Consider the following 18,616-nt stretch of genomic DNA (forward strand, 5'->3'; position numbering starts at 1 on the left):
GCAGGACCTCGGACCTCGTGTCTTCTTTAGCCAGCCCACTGATGGATGGTCTGTGAATTCTGCACTCAGAGGCATTTGGCTTTGTTTCATGGCCCAGCACCGCCACCACCCCCAGTTGTAGGACTTTAATGGGGCCACCTCCTTGTGGGAGTCTCAGGCTCCTCTGTCCTCTTTACATGTGGCCCAACCCTCCAAGAAGTGGAGCTGCTGTTGTTCTTACAGGGGAAACTGAGGCTCACAGAAGCCACCTGTGCCCAGAGCAGCAGACCCAGGCTTCAGACCGGGTAACGACAGCTGCCGAAGCCAGGGTCCCTGCCCACTTTCTGACAGGCAAGGCTGGGTTCTATGAGAGACGGGAAGAGCCATCCTTTCTGCTCTTCCCAAGAGGCCAGCAGCAAGGCGGGGTTGGCTGTGCTGAGCTGGACGCTGGGCCTCAACCGCGCAGTGCCCGCATGCCAGATTGCCAGGGCTCTGGGAGTTGGAGGACGTGACCTTGGAGGAAGAGGCTTCCTGGACCCGTGCACCTGCCATCTGTTGCCAAGACAACACATCTGTTCCACGCCCCCTATGACCCCGCAGGGTGGGGGCCTTACAGCACATGGGCTGGCCTGTCCTTGGCCGCCATCAAGTGGCCCTCACACCTGTCCCTCCAGGTTGCCATCTCCATCTGCCTCAAAGAGCAGAGTCCACCAAGACCATCCCCCAGGAGAGCCACAAAGAGCCACACTGTGGCTGGGGACACCGAGGCACGGAGCTGGGGAACGACCTGCTCCTGGACAGTGTGTTTGCAATAAGCTGGGATGCTAGCCCCGGCTTCCTAGAGGACAGAAGCCACTGGCTTGAACTCAGCCAGACCTAAGGCCTGGAGAAAGGGCAGAAGCTAGGGTAACCTTGCTTCCCTCAGCTGTCATCCCCAGAGCCAACCCCAAGGGCAGAGGCTTCCCAGAGTCACGTGGTCTTTTGGACTGGAGACATGGGAGATAGAGATGCCAAATTCAGACCTTCCCACCTCTCCGAGGGAGCTGCTTTCTGCGCTGCTGTGTGTCCCAGGAGCGTGGCTTGCCCTCTCTGGGCCTGCTCTCCCTGCTGTTTCTGAGGGTTTGATGTCCAGCCTGGCCTGTGATCTGGGCTTGATTCCTAGGGCTTCTGACATCACTCTGGGAAGTCTCTCTGCTTGGATACCTCACACCCACAAATCTCCAACCTAACTGAGGAAGGAGTAATAGGTACTGCCTGACCCTACCCCAGCCAGCTGTTGCCCTGGGCTAGGGGTGGGGCTGCCGTCCAAGCCTTTCTGTCAGGCCAGGTCCCGGTGTGGAACATAGGTCCTCCACACACCGTCTAAAGGTCCGTCAGCTCCGCCCCTGGCTCTCTATTTAGTTTTAATTTTATTTTATTTATGTATATATAGTTTGGAGACAGGGTCTCCTATAGCCCAGGCTGGCCTCCGGTTCACCATGTAGCTGAGGATGACCTCGAACTCCTCATCTTTCTGCCTCCCACCTTCCAGATGCTGAGATGACAGACATCCACCGCCAATCCCTGGCTCCTCTATCTAGTTTGAAAAGGAGATTCCCCCAATCTGGCTGTCTTGGCACAATTCAGTTTTTAAACACTACTAAGAAAGAATGAAAAACCAACTTAAAAAATTCCGTGAGCTGAAAAGGTCCCCAGGGTGAGTCCTCCTTGGGGGAGCCGCCCTGGGGGAGGACTGCTGGGCCCCCGGGGTGGGAGGACCGCCCTGTGGAATCTGATTACCGGGGCACAGTGAGATGGCAGGCTGGCCGGCGGGGTGCCAGCGGTCGGAACCGAGCTCTCTCTGTCCCCGGGAGGCACAGATGGTATTTTTTTTTTTTTTTATCAGTGTCAGTATTGGCTTCTTTCTGCTCTGATGAATAGATACTAAAGAGGCAGTGACATTATTTGAGATAGCAGAGAGAGCAGAAAAAGGGTCAGCACGGGAGAGAGAGAAAACGGCAGAGCCAGCAGATAAAGGGGAGGCCTGAGGGGCAGAGCACCCTGGCTGGGGCCCCCCACTGACCCCATCGACACCCCCGCCCCCCGCCAGCCTGGCTCCCTGCCTCGTGCGGGGGGGGGGGGCTGGAACGAGGCCCTGCTGGCCACGGAGCCCCAGCCAGCTGCGCCCGGCCACTGTGTGCCCCTGTCCCTCCTCCCAGGCCCCGCCCCCCATTCTGCCTTTTCAATTCCATTCAATTAGGCCTCCCCGCTCGGAAGCTTGTCTCCTCTGATATCCAGGCTAACTGACAGGGGATTAGAGCTGTTTGTATTACACACAGAGCCACTGCCGCCAGGGCCCAGGGACTTGGTTATTTATGGAGCAGCCAGGGTAGTGTCCCCTGGGACCTGCTTCCTCTCAAGGAGGGCTGGGGGGGGGGGGGGGGGGCTCTGTTCTCTGCCTCTCTCCTTCCCCATCTTGTAGCCTGAGGGACAGTGGAAGGGAAGAAGAAAAAAAAGCCCAGATAGATCTGGGTTCAAAGCCCAGCTCTACCACATGCTGGCTGTGTGACCCTGGGCAAGGGGCACCATTTTTCTGAGCCTCGGACTAAATTTCTTCATCTTTGTTTGGTTTGGTCTTTGAGACAAGGCTTCCTGTGCATCCCAGGCTGGCCTTGCATTCATAGCAACTCCCCTGCCTCAGCTCCCAAGTGCTGAGATGAACGAGCCAGACGCCTGGCAGAGCCTGAAGCCGCTCAGCAGCAGATGGGTGGGGCGTTGGGCCCGGTGCAGGCAGCATTCCCTTTGCCTCCTGCTCAGTGACACCTCTGTGCCAGCCGGCTACAGTGGCAGCGGTGTAGGAAGGACCCTTGGTGAAGGGATGGTGGGCCTAGCCACCCCTACCCCTGCTCTGCTTGCAGGAAGTGTCCAGCCCAGTGCAGGAGATGACAATGTGGGATCTCTTGGGTGCTGCGTGAGTCACACAGGGTGTAGGGGCAGATGGAACAGGGTTAAACCAGACTCCCCTGGGCCCTGGCCCTCCTCACCAGCCTCCCCTGGCATCCTGACCCTCCTCACCAGCCTCCCCTGGCCCCCTGGTCCTCCTCACCAGCCTCCCCTGGCATCCTGACCCGCCTCACCAGCCTCCCCTGGTCCCCTGGTCCTCCTCACCAGCCTCCCCTGGCCCCCTGGTCCTCCTCACCAGCCTCCTCTGGCCCCCTGGTCCTCCTCACCAGCCTCCCCTGGCATCCTGACCCTCCTTACCAGCCTCCCCTGGCATCCTGACCCTCCTCACCAGCCTCCCCTGGCCCCCTGGTCCTCCTCACCAGCCTCCCCTGGCATCCTGACCCTCCTTACCAGCCTCCCCTGGCATCCTGACCCGCCTCACCAGCCTCCCCTGGTCCCCTGGTCCTCCTCACCAGCCTCCCCTGGCCCCCTGGTCCTCCTCACCAGCCTCCTCTGGCCCCCTGGTCCTCCTCACCAGCCTCCCCTGGTCCCCTGGCTCTCCTCACCAGCCTCCCCTGTACCCTTGATCCTCATCACCCGGCTAGCTCCAGGTCTCAGCCTCCTGCTCCCCTCCCCGCTACCCTGTGCCCACACAGAGTCTTCCCACCCGTCCTCCCCACCTTCGGAAGGCAGTCCTCCCCTGGCTCTCTTCCTCTCCAAGTCCTGCCCTTCTTGGTTGGAGATGCATCAGTGCCACCATCAGCACCCAAGGGCAGGTGGCCTGCCGCCTTGTTCACGTCTGTCTTACCCCCATCCAGTCAGGTGTGTGATAACTGCTTGGAATTCTGGGATTAATGCAGAAATGAAAGGAAGGAAGGAAGGAAGGAAGGAAGGAAGGGACTTCTCTTGTTCATGATGGCCATCCTGCTGGCTGAGGAACCCCATTGTCCTGAGGCTGCCCCTCGACCCTCCAAAGGGGCTTCTGGGTATTGGAATGAGTGGGCTCAGGTCCTGGTCTGAGGGTAGTGTTTCTCTCATACACTCTGTCTACCCAAGAGAAGGAAGGGTCTTGGTGACTTTCTCTCTTTCAGCATCCAGGCCTGGTGCCCTGCCTGCTCCGTGACTGAAAGAGCTGGATGGGCCCAGGCCAGGGAAGGCCCTCGGGGAGTAGGGTAATACTGGGCTATTCATTGCACCCCTGTATTCTGTGCATTGGCCAGAGCTCAGCAGAGGGCTTGCCCTGGGAGAGTGCAAGCCTGGCCAGTTATTAAAGACCCAGTGCTGGGTTGGCAAGATGATACAGTGGGTAAAGGAGCTTGCAGTGAAGTCTGGCAGCCCGAGTTCAGTTCCAGGACCCGCATGATGGGAAGAGAGAACCAGCTCCTGAAAGCTGTCCTCTGACCTCCACCCATGCATGGTGGTATGCACAGAACTGCCCACATTGTCTACCTGCACATGCATCATTCATAACATACATACATACATATATATATATATATATATATATAAAATGAAAAATAAATGTAACTTTTTTTTAACCCAGTGCCATAAAAATCAGCCACATGTTGGGTGTGGCGGCACACACTTGGAATCCTGGCACTGAGGGGGCTGAGGCAGGGGGATTGAAGGTGCCAGGCCATCCTGGCTTGGAAAGTCTCCCTAAAACAAAGCAACACAACCCAGCCTCCACTTACCACTTGAATTTGCCTTTCCCCGCCAGGGACTGATGGCCTCCTTCCACCCTCCAGCAGCTCTCAATACAGGTTCGTCGTGGTGCTGGAGCTGGCTGGAGTTGGGATCAGGCCCAGGCCTCTGAGGTTAGACGCCTGCTGGCCCTGGCTGACACTTGCTTTGTGTACGTTGTCTCCTGACACTTGGAGGCGTAGGAACGGTTCCCTCATGCTGCAGAGGGGTGAGGGGGCCCAGCCTGCTAGACACAGCTGAGTGGAGGCGGTCACCACCTGTGGTTTCTACCTCTGCTCCAGTCCCTGGGTGGTTTCAGATTTGCATCAAACCAGCGGGTTCTCAACATGTGAGTCATGGCCCCTTTGGGGTCAAATGAACCTTTCACAGGGGTCGCCTAAGACCATCGGAAAACAGAGATTTACATTATGATTCATAACATTAGCAAAATTACAATTACGAAGTAGCAATGAAAATCATTTTGTGGTTGGGGGTCACCACAACATGAGGAACTGTGTGAAAGGGTCACAGCATCAGGAAGGGTGAGAACCACTGGATTAGACCCTGGGTGAGCAATCAGAGCTTTGTATCAGCCAGACTGAGGGTACTGAGCCCCTCAAGACCCCTAAGAGTGGCACCATGCTGGCTAAATTTTATGTAAGCTTGACACAAGCTAGATTATCTGAAAGGAGGGAATCCTGATTGAGAAAATGCCTCCATAAGATCCAGCTATACAGCATTTTCTTAGTTAGTACTGATGGAGGAGGGCCCAGCCCATTGCAGGTGGTGCCATCCCTGGGCTGGTGGTCCCGGGTTCTATAAGAAAGCAGACTGAACAGGGCATGAGGAACAAGCCAGTAAGCAGCACCCCTCCATGGCCTCTGCGTCAGCTCCTGCCTCCAGGTTCCTGCCTTGAGTTCCTGGCCCGACTTCCTCCAGTGATGAACAGTGATATAGAAGTGTAAACAAATAAACCCTTTCCTCCCCAAGTTGCTTTAGTCATGGTGTTTCATCACAGAAATAGTAACCTTAATTAAAACAATTAAGAATAGTACCAGAATAGTGGAGTATTGCTGTGACAGACCTGATCATGTTTTGGGGAGGGTTGCAGAAGGACTTTGAGATAGAAGAGCCATTGAGTGTTGAGAGCTCAGTGGGATGTCCTGTGGGATCTTGGAAGATAATGTCAAAAGTAATGCAGATCGTGGAAGCCTGTGTGGTGGTTTGAAAGAAAATGGCCCCCAAAGGGAGTGGCACTATTAGGAGGTGTGGCCTTGTTGGAGTAGGTTGTAGGCCTTGCTGAAAGAAGTGTGTCACTGTAGGAGCAGGCCTTGACGTCTCTTTTGCTCAAGCTTCCCTAAGTGTGACACTCAGACCACTTCCTGTTGCCTGCAAGATGTAGGATTCTCCACTTCTCCAGCACCATGTCTGCCTCAAAGTTGCTGTGTCCCACCACGACAATAGGGAACTGAACCTCTGAACTGTAAGTGAGCCACCACAGTAAAATGTTTTCCTTTAAGAGTTGCCTTGGAGCCGGGTGGCGGTGGCGCATGCCTTTAATCCCAGCACTCAGGAGGCAGAGGCAGGTGGATCTCTGTGAGTTCAAGGCCAGTCGGGGCTACAGAGTGAGTTCCAGGAAAGGCTCCAAAGCTACACAGAGAAACCCTGTCTCAAAAAAAAAAGTTGTGTGGTGATATTATGTTCCCCCAAAATATTGTGCACCCTAATAAACTTATCTGGGGTCAGAGAACAGAACAGCCACTAGATACAGAGGCCAGAAAATGGTGGCACACACACCTTTAATCCTAGCATTCCTAAGGCAGAGATCCATCGAGATCTCTGAGTTCAAAGCCACACTGGAATCTGCCAGGCATGGTGACTCACGCCTTTAATCCCAGGAAGTGATGTCAGAAAGCAAAAAGGTATGTATGGCATGAAAACCAGGAACTAGGGCTGGTTAAGCTTTCAGGCTTTGAGCAGCAGTTCAGCTGAGATCCATTTGGATGAGGACCCAGAAGCTTCCAGTCTGAGGAAACAGGATCAGCTGAGGAATTGGCAAGGTGAGGTGGCTGTGGCTTGTTCTGCTTCTCTGATCTTCCAGTATTCACCCCAATACCTGGCCCTGGGTTTGTTTGTTTTTTTTTCAGGGCCTTGTGCTTGCTAGGCAAGCGCTCTACTACTGAGCTAAATCTTCAACCCCAGGTTTGTTTTTATTAATAAGAACTTTTATGATTTGTGCTACAGAGTTGCTGTAGTCATGGTGTCTCTTCACAGCAATGGAAACCCTATGTAAGACAGCCTGCCTTATGAAGTTTCAGAGGGAAGCAAAAACTATCCCAGGTCTTTTGCACGAAGAATCTTTGGTGTCTGGTCAGCTGAGGATGAAGAATCAGCTGTGATTAACAGGAGACCAGAACCACTGAAGTGAAACCTTTGCTTTGCTGGGACAATGGATGGTAGTCAGGTAAGACATTATAGGCAGTCGAGAAGAGACCAGCATCGTTGAGGTGAAGTCTTCTGGGAAGGGTTTCCTCAGGATCAGCACACAGAAGCTGTGTTCCAGAGGCAGCCAAGGTTGCACCTCATGCTGGCAGCTGAACTTGATAGTGTAAAGGTCACCCAGGTGTTACTAGTTTTGAAGGCATGAAGGAGTCATGGAGAGCAGCTGAGGCTTGGCACTGTGTGGCAGGACTGGAGTCCCTGAAGAGAGCCCAGGAGAGGCTATTGGTGAAAGTGCAGTCCAGTTGCAGCAGAGACCCCAGCATTTTGGAGATGCCAGCACCATGGGACGACCACCAAGAACAGTAGCAGTGTGGAGTGGAGCCAGCCAGAGCCTAGAAGACAAGCTGTGTGTGCTGCAGAGGGCGGAGCCGGAGAAGTGACCCAGGCCCCTTGGAGGAGCCCAGAAGATGGTGAGTGAATCCCAGATACTACTGAACACTGAGGTTTTACACAGTTGGAGTTTGGTTTTGCTTTGTTCAGATTGTGACTGGTTCTTCCCTCTTAAAATGAGAAAATATTTAATTTACTTTTGATGTTACAGGAGCCCACAGTTGGGAGGGTTTGTAAAAGACTTTGGCCTTTTAAAGAGACTGATTTTTTTTTTTGAGACAGGGTTTCACAGCCCTGGCTGTCCTGGAACTTGCTCTGAAAGACCATGCTGGCCTCAAACTCGTAGAGAACTGCCTGCCTCTGCCTCCTGAGTGCTGGAATTAAAGGCATGCACCACCATTACCCGACAAGAGACTGAATTTTTAAGTGTTTGAATTTTTTAAGACTGTGGGACTTTAAAAATTGATATTAATGTGTCATCTTGGGGATGAACAAGAAAGGAAAGGCTGTGGCTTAACAGTGACATGTTTGTGTGTCAAGTTGACAAGGAGTCAATTATGCTGGCTAGTTTCATGTCAACTTGACACAAGCTAGAGTTATATGAAAGGAGGGAACCTCAACTGAGAAAATGCTTCCATAATATCCGGCTGTGGGCAAGCCTGTAGAGCATTTCTTAATCAGTTATTGAATGGAGGAGATCCCAGCCCATTGTGGGCGGTGCCATCCTTGGGTCCTGGATTCTATAAGAAAGCAGGCTGAGCAAGCCATGGGGAGCAAGCCAGTAGGCAGCACCCCTCCATGGCCTCTGTATCAGCTCCTGCCTCCAGATTCCTGCCCTGCTTGAGTTCCCGTCCTGGCTTTCTTGGATGATGATGAACAGTGATGTGGAAGTGTAAGCCAGGTAAACCCTTTCCTCCCCAGGTTGTTTTGGTCATGGTGTTTCATCACAGCAATAGAAGCCCTAAGACAGGCACAGCCCTTGCTAGTCAGGGAGATATCATCCAATTGGGAGGACAGTGCCTATGTCAAGAGTAACAAGAATCCAGTGGCAGCATCAGGTGTGTGCATGCCACAGGGTACGAGCAAGACTTACAATCCTGAGGAGGGGGGACAGGACATGGGGCTCTTGGGAAGAGATGTGCTACAGTAATCTATTGGTGAAATTATTAAGGCCACTCCACGTAGTTAAAAGGAGATTTATTTAATGGCGTAACTTACAAATTAAGGAATAGGTAGGTCGCGGAGTCTGGGGAAGGTGTATCACAGTCCAGCGGTGTTCTCTGGAGCTCTGCTCGGTCCACCTTCACTATCCAGGGTCCCGCAACAGAGAGAGCGCCCCCTGATCCAGATCTCGGGTCCCCCGGCGCCTCCCTTGGCCCCGCCTTGTAGGCGTGACAGTTGCCGAAGTCTCAATGGGGGTTGGAACTTCCAGATCAAAGCTGGAATGGCTACCCACTACAGTAATCAGTGTAGTTCTGATGACAGAGGTGATAACCACTGGTGACCACTGCAATTCAGCCATGCACCACAAGCCATACTGTTCAGTTTAGCAGAGGGAAATGACAGGGCTCAGCAGGACAAAGCTACTGGCCAGCTGGTCCTGGGACACAAGCCCACCCAGGCCCTGGGATCCCTCGGCCCTGGCCTGCCTCAGCCTCTCAGGATTGCGTGGACTCGGAGCTCAGAGGTGAGTGAGACACGGCCTACCCCACAAACTCACAGAGCTGGGTAAGCAAATAGTGGTGTGACAGAGCTGCGAGTTCTGACTTCCCAAGGAGAGCCCCAGAGAGAAGAGAGGGGTGCCCTTCTCACCCTGAAGTGGTTACAGGATGCGGAGGGTAGCAGGGAGAGGGCATCTTGAAGAATATGGCATCTGGATGCTTTTGTTTTAAGACGGGTCCCAGTAGCCCAGGCTAGCTTCAAGCTCAGTATCTAACTAATGATGACCTTAAACCCCTGACCCTCTTGTCTCTACTTCCCAAATGCTGGGGTGACAGGCATTCACCCGCAGGCCTGGTTTATGTGCTGCTGGGGATTGAACCCACAGTTTCATGCATGTCAGACAGATACTCTCCCAATTGAGCCACCAGCCCCCGGGTGACAGAGGGCATGTGAGGCAGCAGAGGCCCCCTGTGCAGGCAGTCCAGCACACAGCAGTCCTGTATTCATAGGGAGCTTGCAGTGAGTGTGTAGAGGAGGATCTGGACCCACACTAAGCAAGAGGCAGGGCCCTGGAGAGTCTGTGTGAGTGACGGAGTGGGAGGGCAGGTCACAGCCTCAGAAGTTCTCTGATGTAAAGAGGGATGTGAAGAGGTGAGGTGACTTTCCAGGGCAATGGGTGTTGAAGTCACAAGTACTGGAGGGGACACCAGGGGAAACACCCCGGGATGTCATAGTTGCTAAAGGGGCCTCTCAGCTTTGGGGTTCCGATTGTCTGCCCAGTCCAGAGAGTGTATATATTGGCTTCTAGCACTTCTCCTGCCGGGGGCTGTTTGGCAAACAAACCCTGTGTGTCACAGAAAAGGGCCACCTGGCAGAACTTCTCGCAGTCTAGAGGCTGGCCGTCCTTCCTCCCTCCCGATGCCAGTGGCTCCCTTATTGCTGTTGGCCTCTAGCGGTAGCTGTGGCCCCCGGGTCTTGCCTGTGCAGCAGAATGCCACATCATCCCTGCATCTTGCGGTCTTTTCTCAGTACACCAGTCCCTGGGTTAGACCACACCCCAAACCTCATCTAACCTGGACACACCTGCAAAGGCTTGAGTTCCTTAATCAGCCCACACCATAGGGCCCCAGGGGCCAGACCCATCCGTCCCTTTTGGGGGGACACAGTTCCTTCTCATCCTGGAAAGGAAATCTACAGGTCGTCTGCACCTCCGTCCTCAGACACGTCAGCACTCCTCTGCTGGAGAGACCCCACGTCCAGGTACCTCTCCTCATGACCTCAGACCGTTTGACCCAGAGCAGCAGCCGGAGCCCACAGGGCACTGGGGTAAGGCAGGTCTCCTGGGCACGCCCTCTCCCTGGGGCTGCGCTCAGGAAGAAGCGCGCTGATGTCAGCACATGCCTGCCACCTTCCTTCCCGGCAGATCTCAACTGTCAGGGAGACCGTCACTCCTAGCGCTCGTCCCAGATTTTATTGGCAGCTCCATTGTCAACCCCCAAAATCTTTTTCTCTCAGTTGGCATTTTCATCAGGCGAGTCTGGGTGGGAGGAGGAAGCAGAGCCGCCTTTTGGAAATCAGTGGTGCCGGTGCCCCTGGCCTGGGGTCAACAGAGATACAGGATCCCACATGGCATCCCCGTCTCCAGGAGCAAAGGAGAATAAAAGGCATGGATGGGGTGGAGTGTGCCCTGGGGAGGTCCAGAACCCACAGACCGCCAAGCTCTCCTTCAGCCCTCCCTGCTGATATATAGGAGGCAAGGGGATGGGGTGAGAACATGGGCCATGGCATCAGACCCACCCAGGGGTATTTCTCAGCTTGGTGATGGGCACCTTAGGGCAGATTTTTCCCCTGTGGTACCTCAACATACCCATCTACCAAGAGGGAGCAACTAGTATTTCCATTGGCTGAGGTCAAACCTAGGCCAAGCGATGTCACCCTGTTCAGGCCCCGAACCCGGGAAGGCTGGTACTATCATGCTCAGTATCTTAGTGATGGGGCAAGTGGAGCTCAGAAAAGCCCAGCATCCTGGTCAGGTGACCAGAGAAGAGACAATAACTGGGTTTGAACTCGGGCCGTGACATTCCTGGGTGGTCATAAGCCTGCCCTGTAGGGTCCGTAGGAAGAGGCAAGGTAATAAAGTGTCAGCACACACCAGACACACACACACACACACACACACACACACACACACACACACACACACACGAAGAAAAGCCGTCTGGGGTGAGCAGGATGGAGCCAAGCTCTTTGGTAGCCACTCTGTGCTGGGTGCCCAATGGAAATCACTGGGTAGGGTTACAGGATGGCACAGGGGCACCCTTGGGCGTGAGGTGAGGTTGGGGGTTGCTCCAAGGCTGAGGAATCCCCTTAGGGGTTGAGTCCTTCTCCGTAGTGGGATCCCAGCTGTGTGATTGGAAAACAAAGACTCAGGCTGTGGCTGGTTCAGGGGTACCTAGGCAGGGGCGGATGCTGAGAGCCTGAATTTTGCAGTGGCTACTTACTGAGTCCAAGTTTCATGGTCTGTACAGTAGGAAAATCAGAAATTCCTCTCCTGGGGTCAAGAGGCCGCCCTGCCTGGGGAGAAAACCAGGCGGTACCTCGGCATCTAGAAAGTTCCGACTCCAAACCCCCCTGTGGTACAGACGAGGAAACCGAGGCCCCAGGATGAGAAGGAAAGAGAAATTCCTTCCCCAGCCTCCGGACTCCTGGCCCAGCATCCTCCTCCGAGGCCGCCGCCACCTCCCCGTCCGCCGTCCGCCGTCCCCCGTCCCCCGTCCTCCTGCGCCCCTGACCCCCGTGGCTTCCAGAGCCTGGGCCCCAGGCCTGCAGCGAGGAGTGCCACTCTTCCTCTCCCTGGCACACTGAAGGTTTTGAAAGTTAAAGTGTTAGCGTCGGCTTTGTTGTTGCCTAACTACGACAGACAAATTGAGAACGAGTTGTCAAAATGTCAACGCACAACAAATCAACATGCGAAACGAGTCCCGGCGCTCCGCGGTGTATAATTAAACAAAAAATCCCTTTTAGAAATTTCAGCGAGCGTCGGTTCCACTTTATATTTGTCTGTGTGATTAATAAAGGCAGCTAATTTTCAGACTTTAAAAACAGCTAGAAAATAGCTCCTAATTACATATTAGGTTCCTGGCGGCCCCCGCTGTGCTCCGCCGGCATTGGTGGGCCGAAGAATTTGGCAGGGCCTTAATTGCATTCTGAGCATCATCTAATTTTAGTTAAATGTAATGTAATCAGCAGCAGATGTCTGAAATAAAATATGAATTATGAATATGATGAAATTTCATTCTTGAATAAAAAAGTAATTTGCTATTTAGTTCATTAACGTCTTCGAGGTTTATTAGAGCAGGTAGATGGGGCCCGGCATGCTTATGGATGAAATGGGGGACACCCCCACCCCGGGACAGGAAACTTCATCTGGACACACCCAGTCGTAATGAGTGAGTGTGGGACCTTGAGTTCACATCCTGGTGAGTCAGGGTTTAGGGGTGAGGGGAAACCTCCAGTGTCTCTTAGTCCTATGACACCCCAGTACCCCACTCTCCCTTCTCCTGAGATGGAGACAAAGTGGAAGGCCACCTCCAGGTGCCACCACATGGGGCTTGGTGACAATGTGGAGCCGGGATCAGTGTCTCAGTCTCTGTCCGAGGGAGGATCCAGGCTCTGCCTCTCACTGAGGTCCGTGTGATTGTGAGCCAGGACCTCAGGTTCCCTTTCCATAAAATGGGATCATCACAGCATCTATTGAACATTCCAGAGGCATCCAGCGACTAGCAAAGCCTGTTTGATGTCACCTGCCCTCGGAGCTGTGTGTGTTAGGCAGGGCCATGGTAAAACATGGCGGTTAAAATACCTGCTTTGTTTGTTCGAGGGACAGCCCGCGACGCGGGGATTGCAAATTCTGTATTGTCTTCCACCCAAGGTCCAGAGAAGCTAAAGAACCCACCTGTACATACACAGTGGGACACTGTCAAGATGGGGATTTGGTTCCTATCCAGTTTGTCCCAGCGCTTCCTGCCACATCCAGAGGGCTACCCCAGGAGCTAAGTTGATAGGGTTCTGGGTTAAGGATTCCGGACAGGCTCATCTGGGTGAGGCAGAGGTGAGGCACAGATCGGTGGGAAGGCCGGGCCAAGGGTGGAGTCTGCCTCCTGAAGCTGCTTGGGGCAGGTTGGGAGACATGGCTGCCTCTCTCCCCTCTGTTCACACCAACCAATAATTCCCTGCAATTATCTGGAAGAGATTAATTAGCAAAGTGCACCATATTGACTCAAGGTTGGCCTCAGCGATCGATAACTTGGGAGAGTCTCGGGGGGTGGTTGGGGGGGGGGAGAAGCAGCAGAATTGGAAAATGGGGGAGGCGGCTCCACTCTAGACTGCTAAGCCTCTGAGACTCCCGGCTTCGCCCGGCTACTGGGTAGCTCTGAGCACATCTCTTGACTCAGTTTCCTCATATGTAAAGTGGGTAGGCAGCTCTAAGCATCTTAGGGCCCCCTCACACCCGATTCCCAAGCCTCACCCAGAGAAACCCGAATTCCTGCCAGGAGGGACCCTGTGAAGGATTGATTGGATTGGTCGGTTTTGGTTGGGAGACGGGATCTGACTATAGCCCAGGCTGGCTTGAAATGCTAAAACTCATTGTCCTTCCGCTCCCCTGACAGGAGAGCAGGCTCCTTGGGCACGTCAGGTCCCGGGGGTGCCACCGTTATAGAAGAAGCTGAAGCCAGGTCTAGTGGAGCGGAAGGAGCCAGAGCCACCAGGGTGGCAGTGCCACGGAGCTGTGGTCTCAAAGGACACATCTACTGCCAGGAATACTACATGGAGACAGTGAATGTGACAGAGTGGGGCAGGGGTACCTCAACTCCCTCCTTGTACCCCTAGCCTCCCGTCAGGTAACCTGGTGCCTGGAGCCACCGTGAAGGTCAGCCTCCTGGGGTCCAGAGCTGACTGGGAGAAGAGAATGGGCGGGCGGGGTGGTAAGAAGAAACCACCACAGACTGGGACTACAGGGGCCCAGGTGTGTAATCCCTGCGCTCTGCAGCTGACAGGAGGATCATGGGTTTGAGGCTAGCCTGGGCTATATAGTAAGGCCTTGTCTCAAAAAAACAGAACCTAGCCAGGCGGTGGTGGCGCACGCCTTTCATCCCAGCACTCGGGAGGCAGAGCCAGGCGGACCTCTGTGAGTTCGAGGCCAGCCTGGTCTCCAGAGCGAGATCCAGGACAGGCTCCAAAGCTACACAGAGAAACCCTGTCTCGAAAAAACCAAAACCAACCAAACAAAAAAACAAAAAAACCAGAACCTAAAGTAAGCAGAAAAACCCTCAAATCTCCTGTCGGCAAGAATTGAGGTATTTTTGTGGGTGAGGCTTCTGAGTGGGCACTGGGGTCCTAAACAGGTCCAGGCCTCACCCTGTGTTGCCGACACTTGGGTCTCTCCAAACAGGCACCCGAGTACCAACCCCAAGCTTGCTTGCTCCAGCCCCGGGCCGCGTAGCCCTGGCTCTGAGATTAAACCAGGCTACCCCGGTGAAATACTGAGCACAATAGGTCTATGCACAGTGCCGACTCTGCCCTGGACGTACTCTTCCTTAGCCTCTGTCACATGACCCGTCCATCTGACAGTCATGGGCCCTTGTCATAGTCAAGGACTAAACTGTGGGGGAAATTGAGGGTCATTTGTCCAGCTGTGAAAATTATCTAAGCATCTTTGGGCTGGAAGGATGCGGGAGCTGCACGGCAGAGCTGGACCCTGGGCCTGTGAAGGAGGGTTCCAGTCTCTTGAAGCTTTAGCCAGGAGGTATTCACAAGATAGAGTTTCAGGGTTCCAAGTATCTCTCAGCTGCTCCCAGCAGGGAACCCTCCTACATTCGCAGCCTGAGACCCAGGGAGCTGCCCTCGGGATGGGGTGTTGGTGTATAAGACCTCTGTGAGCAAGACCATAGCATACAAGCAGCCCTCAGCCCAGGTCATGGGGAAGACACAGAAGGGTCTAGGAAGGTGGACTTCCTGAGTCCCTGGCCCTCATCTCTCCTCCCAGGAACACTCCATCCAACCTCACATTCCCACCAGAGCCAAAGGGTGCCTGCCGGCCACCCCTCGGCCACTGCTAGGCCCGGGTCAGCTGCCTGTCCCTGCTCTATTCATCAAGGGCATGACAGCTAAAATTCATTTGAAGATGAAGAAAGTGCCTGCTAATCCGTTCTGCAAGACATTGATAGACTCGCTGCTCGGGGAAACTCGCACAGCAGTAATGAAATTAGACTAAAACTGCTGGCGGACCGCAGGTAATTGCCCTTGTCTGTCACGAGGAATAACATCTCCCAAATCCAACACAATGATTGTTCCACTTGCAGGGATTTCTGTTTTAAAAGAATAAAAGAAAAGCCAGAGAGGCGAGGCCCATGCAGGGGCTAGAGGAGCCATTGCCTGGACAGCTGCCTGGGGTGAGACAAATGCCTGGCTGCTAACCATTGTACCACCCAGCCTGAGCTGGAGGTACTCAGAGGAGGGAGGAAGGCTGGTGACAGTCCCCAGGGAGCCTGCCCAGGGCTTCACCCCTACCTCAGTCTTGATTGCCCCGAGGATTCTGCCCCTCCCCCCTACCAGTGGTGGTCTTGTGTAGAAAATGGAGAGCAGGGAAGTCTCGGGGGTCAGGGTTGCAGCTTTGACAGCCCTGGGTTTTGACAAGACCGACTCTGAATGCAGGGACTGCGGGGCTTGTATGGGAATGACATTAGCTTGTTATTGAGACATCACTTCTCCATATGATAGAAGGGACTGTGTGTGTGTGTGTGGGGGGGGGGGTTGACTTATGTCTCCCTGAGTCTCGCCCTGGAGAGCGCATAGGGACCCCACGTTTCCCAGGCTGTGGGCATGATGCAAGTATCCGTCTGTGTTCTAGCACATGCGTCCTGGAGTGCTCGATGTCCGCGGACACTTGAATGTCAGAATGAGAGCATTTCACGGGTTAGCTGAGGTGCAGGTATGATGTCAGTGGCATCGGATGATGTCAGGGAACATCTGAATGTCAGCATCAGGCTGTGCACAGAAAGCTTCCGTGTACCCAGATAGGGAGCGAGAAAGTCAGTATCACGGGCTGCTAGAGCATAATTCAGAGGCTAAAAGGAACAACTTCCTCCTCCTCCTCCTCCTCCTCCTCCTCCTCCTCCTCTTCCCTTTTAATATACAATACAAATGCTCTGTTTACCAGTAGCAGCCCTATGGGCCAAGTGGTGGGTATCCAGGACCAAGCAGGAAGCTCAGTGCAGCCTCTGAGCCTCGCTTTCCGACTCTAGTGTGGCGAACACATCACCCTCTCCCATGGGGTCTTTTGCATTGTGGATGATGGTTCAGCTGGTGTCGTCCATGAATTCCATCACACCCATGTGCACTGTCCCTACAAACCGTCCTACCCAGCACTTTCGTTATCCTGGCCAGCTTAATGGGTTGGCCTGGGATGCGTGGCTCAGAGCAGAAACTCCCATGAACATCTGGCCTGCTCACCAAGGGGCCATTCGTGCCGTGAATCAGCCCTGCCATATATGGGGGTCTTCACTCCTTTCCACCAACAGGGGGCTGTTGAGGGCTTAGTATACCCCAAAACAGGGTGCTGGCAAGGGGGCCAGGCTGCAAGGAAGATAACAGAGTGAACTTCCTGGCAGTTCATGTTAGGAAAAGGAGACTCCCACTGAGGGAAGGATTCAGCGAGAAGTTGGCTCCTGGAACGGTGTCTCAAAGAAATGGAAGTATTTTTCTTAGCAGCCTCAGTGAGTACTGGGTCTGGGGTTGGAGACATTTGTCCTGAATTGGGGAGGAAGCCCAAGTAGGTACCAGACATAATGTAGCTTCCGATGAGGTAGGGGCAATTTACGAAGGTCCCTTTATCTAAGTTCATTTACCTTTCCTCACAGCCCAACTTTCTGGAAGGCTCAGGGTGGATCAGTGGCTCTCAAAGTGGATCCGCACCCCTCCGGGGTCCCGGTTCCTTCTGTGTGTCTGTGGGGTTAAAGCTGCTTCTGTAATACTGCAAAGACATTATCTGGCCTTCCCATTTTGTTGATGTTTGCATCAGTGGCGGGAAAGTGATTGACAGGCAATGCAGCTGGCCTCAGGAACCCGGGGGTCATGGACCACAGAGCACTTGAAGGTCGAGAGACATTAGAATTGAGAGTTTGGAGCCAGCCTGGACTACATAGCAAAACCTGTCTCAGTGGGATACGTTATCCTGCCGGCTTGATAGCAGGAGCTGAGTAACGGAGAAATTACAGGAATCAAGTGTTTCATCCTGGTTGTCCCGGCTCATTTTATGTCAGCTTGACACAAGCTAGAGCCATCTGAGAGGATGGAACCTCCATTGAGAAAATGTCTCCATAAGATCCAGCTGTAAGGCATTTTCTTAATCAGTGATTGATGGGGGAGGGCTCAGCCTATGTGGGTGGGGTCATCCCTGGGCTGGTGGTCCTGGGTTCTATAAGAACACAGGCTGAGCAATCCATGGGGAGCAAGTCAGTAAGCAGCACCCCTCCATGGCCTCTACATCAGCGCCTGCCTCCAGGTTCCTGCCCTGTTTGAGTTCCTGTCTTGGTTTCCCAAATGATGGATTCCGATGTGGAAGTGTGAGCCGAATAAACCCTTTCTTCCCCAACTTGCTTTTGATCATGGTCTTTCATCACAGCCATAGAAACGCAAACTCAGACACTAGTCGCTGAAGGAGGCCCCTGGTTGGTGAGAAGTGACCAGTTAGTTATACGTTTTAAAAATTGAAGCTTCTGGGTGAACAGCTTTCAAATAATTCCTTGTAGGGGGAACAGAAATTCCACTCTGCTGGAGAAAAGGGATGAGCTGCTGAGGTGCCCCAGCCACAGTGCCTTTTTGCCTGAGACACCACCGATACTCAGAACAACAAACCACCTAGCCTCTCCCCGCTGAGTTTTAGGCTCCCCACTGAGTTTTCGGGGGGGGGGCAAAATGAACAAAGTTGCCAGCGACAGCATTGGACTTTCACACCAAATCAGAATCTTGGAGAACTTGTATCTGCCATGGCAGGCTTAGCATTCCTACTCACTTTCCTAAAGATGTAGGTGGTGATGTTAGTGAATGTGGCTTCTTAAAACTATTATACTGTGGCCTTGGAAGGCAGCTCAGTGGGAAGAAGCGCTTGTCACCAAGCTGGGTGGCCTGGGTTTGATCCCCAGCACCCACATGGTAGAAAGAGAGAAATGACTCCCACAAGTTGTCCTCGGACCTCCACACGCCCCCTCCATAAATGAAATGTAATTTAAATTTTGAAATAGATCAACATGTGGGAGAGCCATAGGCTTCAGTAAACCCGTGTTTTTCCCCGATGACCAGTGCGTCTGTTCTGTTCTATATGCAAAACAGATCCAGGGTTTGAACTGAGCAAGAGGCAGAGGTGAGGGATGTGGCTGCAGATGTCACCAGCCATTAAGGAGCGGTGGTTTGTGACCTTTGGGTTTAGCGCCATAGAACCTGATGTCCTTCCTCTTCAGGCTGCGTACCTGACTCTGGC

The sequence above is a fragment of the Peromyscus californicus genome, unplaced genomic scaffold (genome assembly GCF_007827085.1).
Source record: "Peromyscus californicus insignis strain IS unplaced genomic scaffold, ASM782708v3 Scaffold_2__1_contigs__length_46816999, whole genome shotgun sequence".
NCBI classification, from domain to species: Eukaryota; Metazoa; Chordata; class Mammalia; order Rodentia; family Cricetidae; genus Peromyscus; species Peromyscus californicus.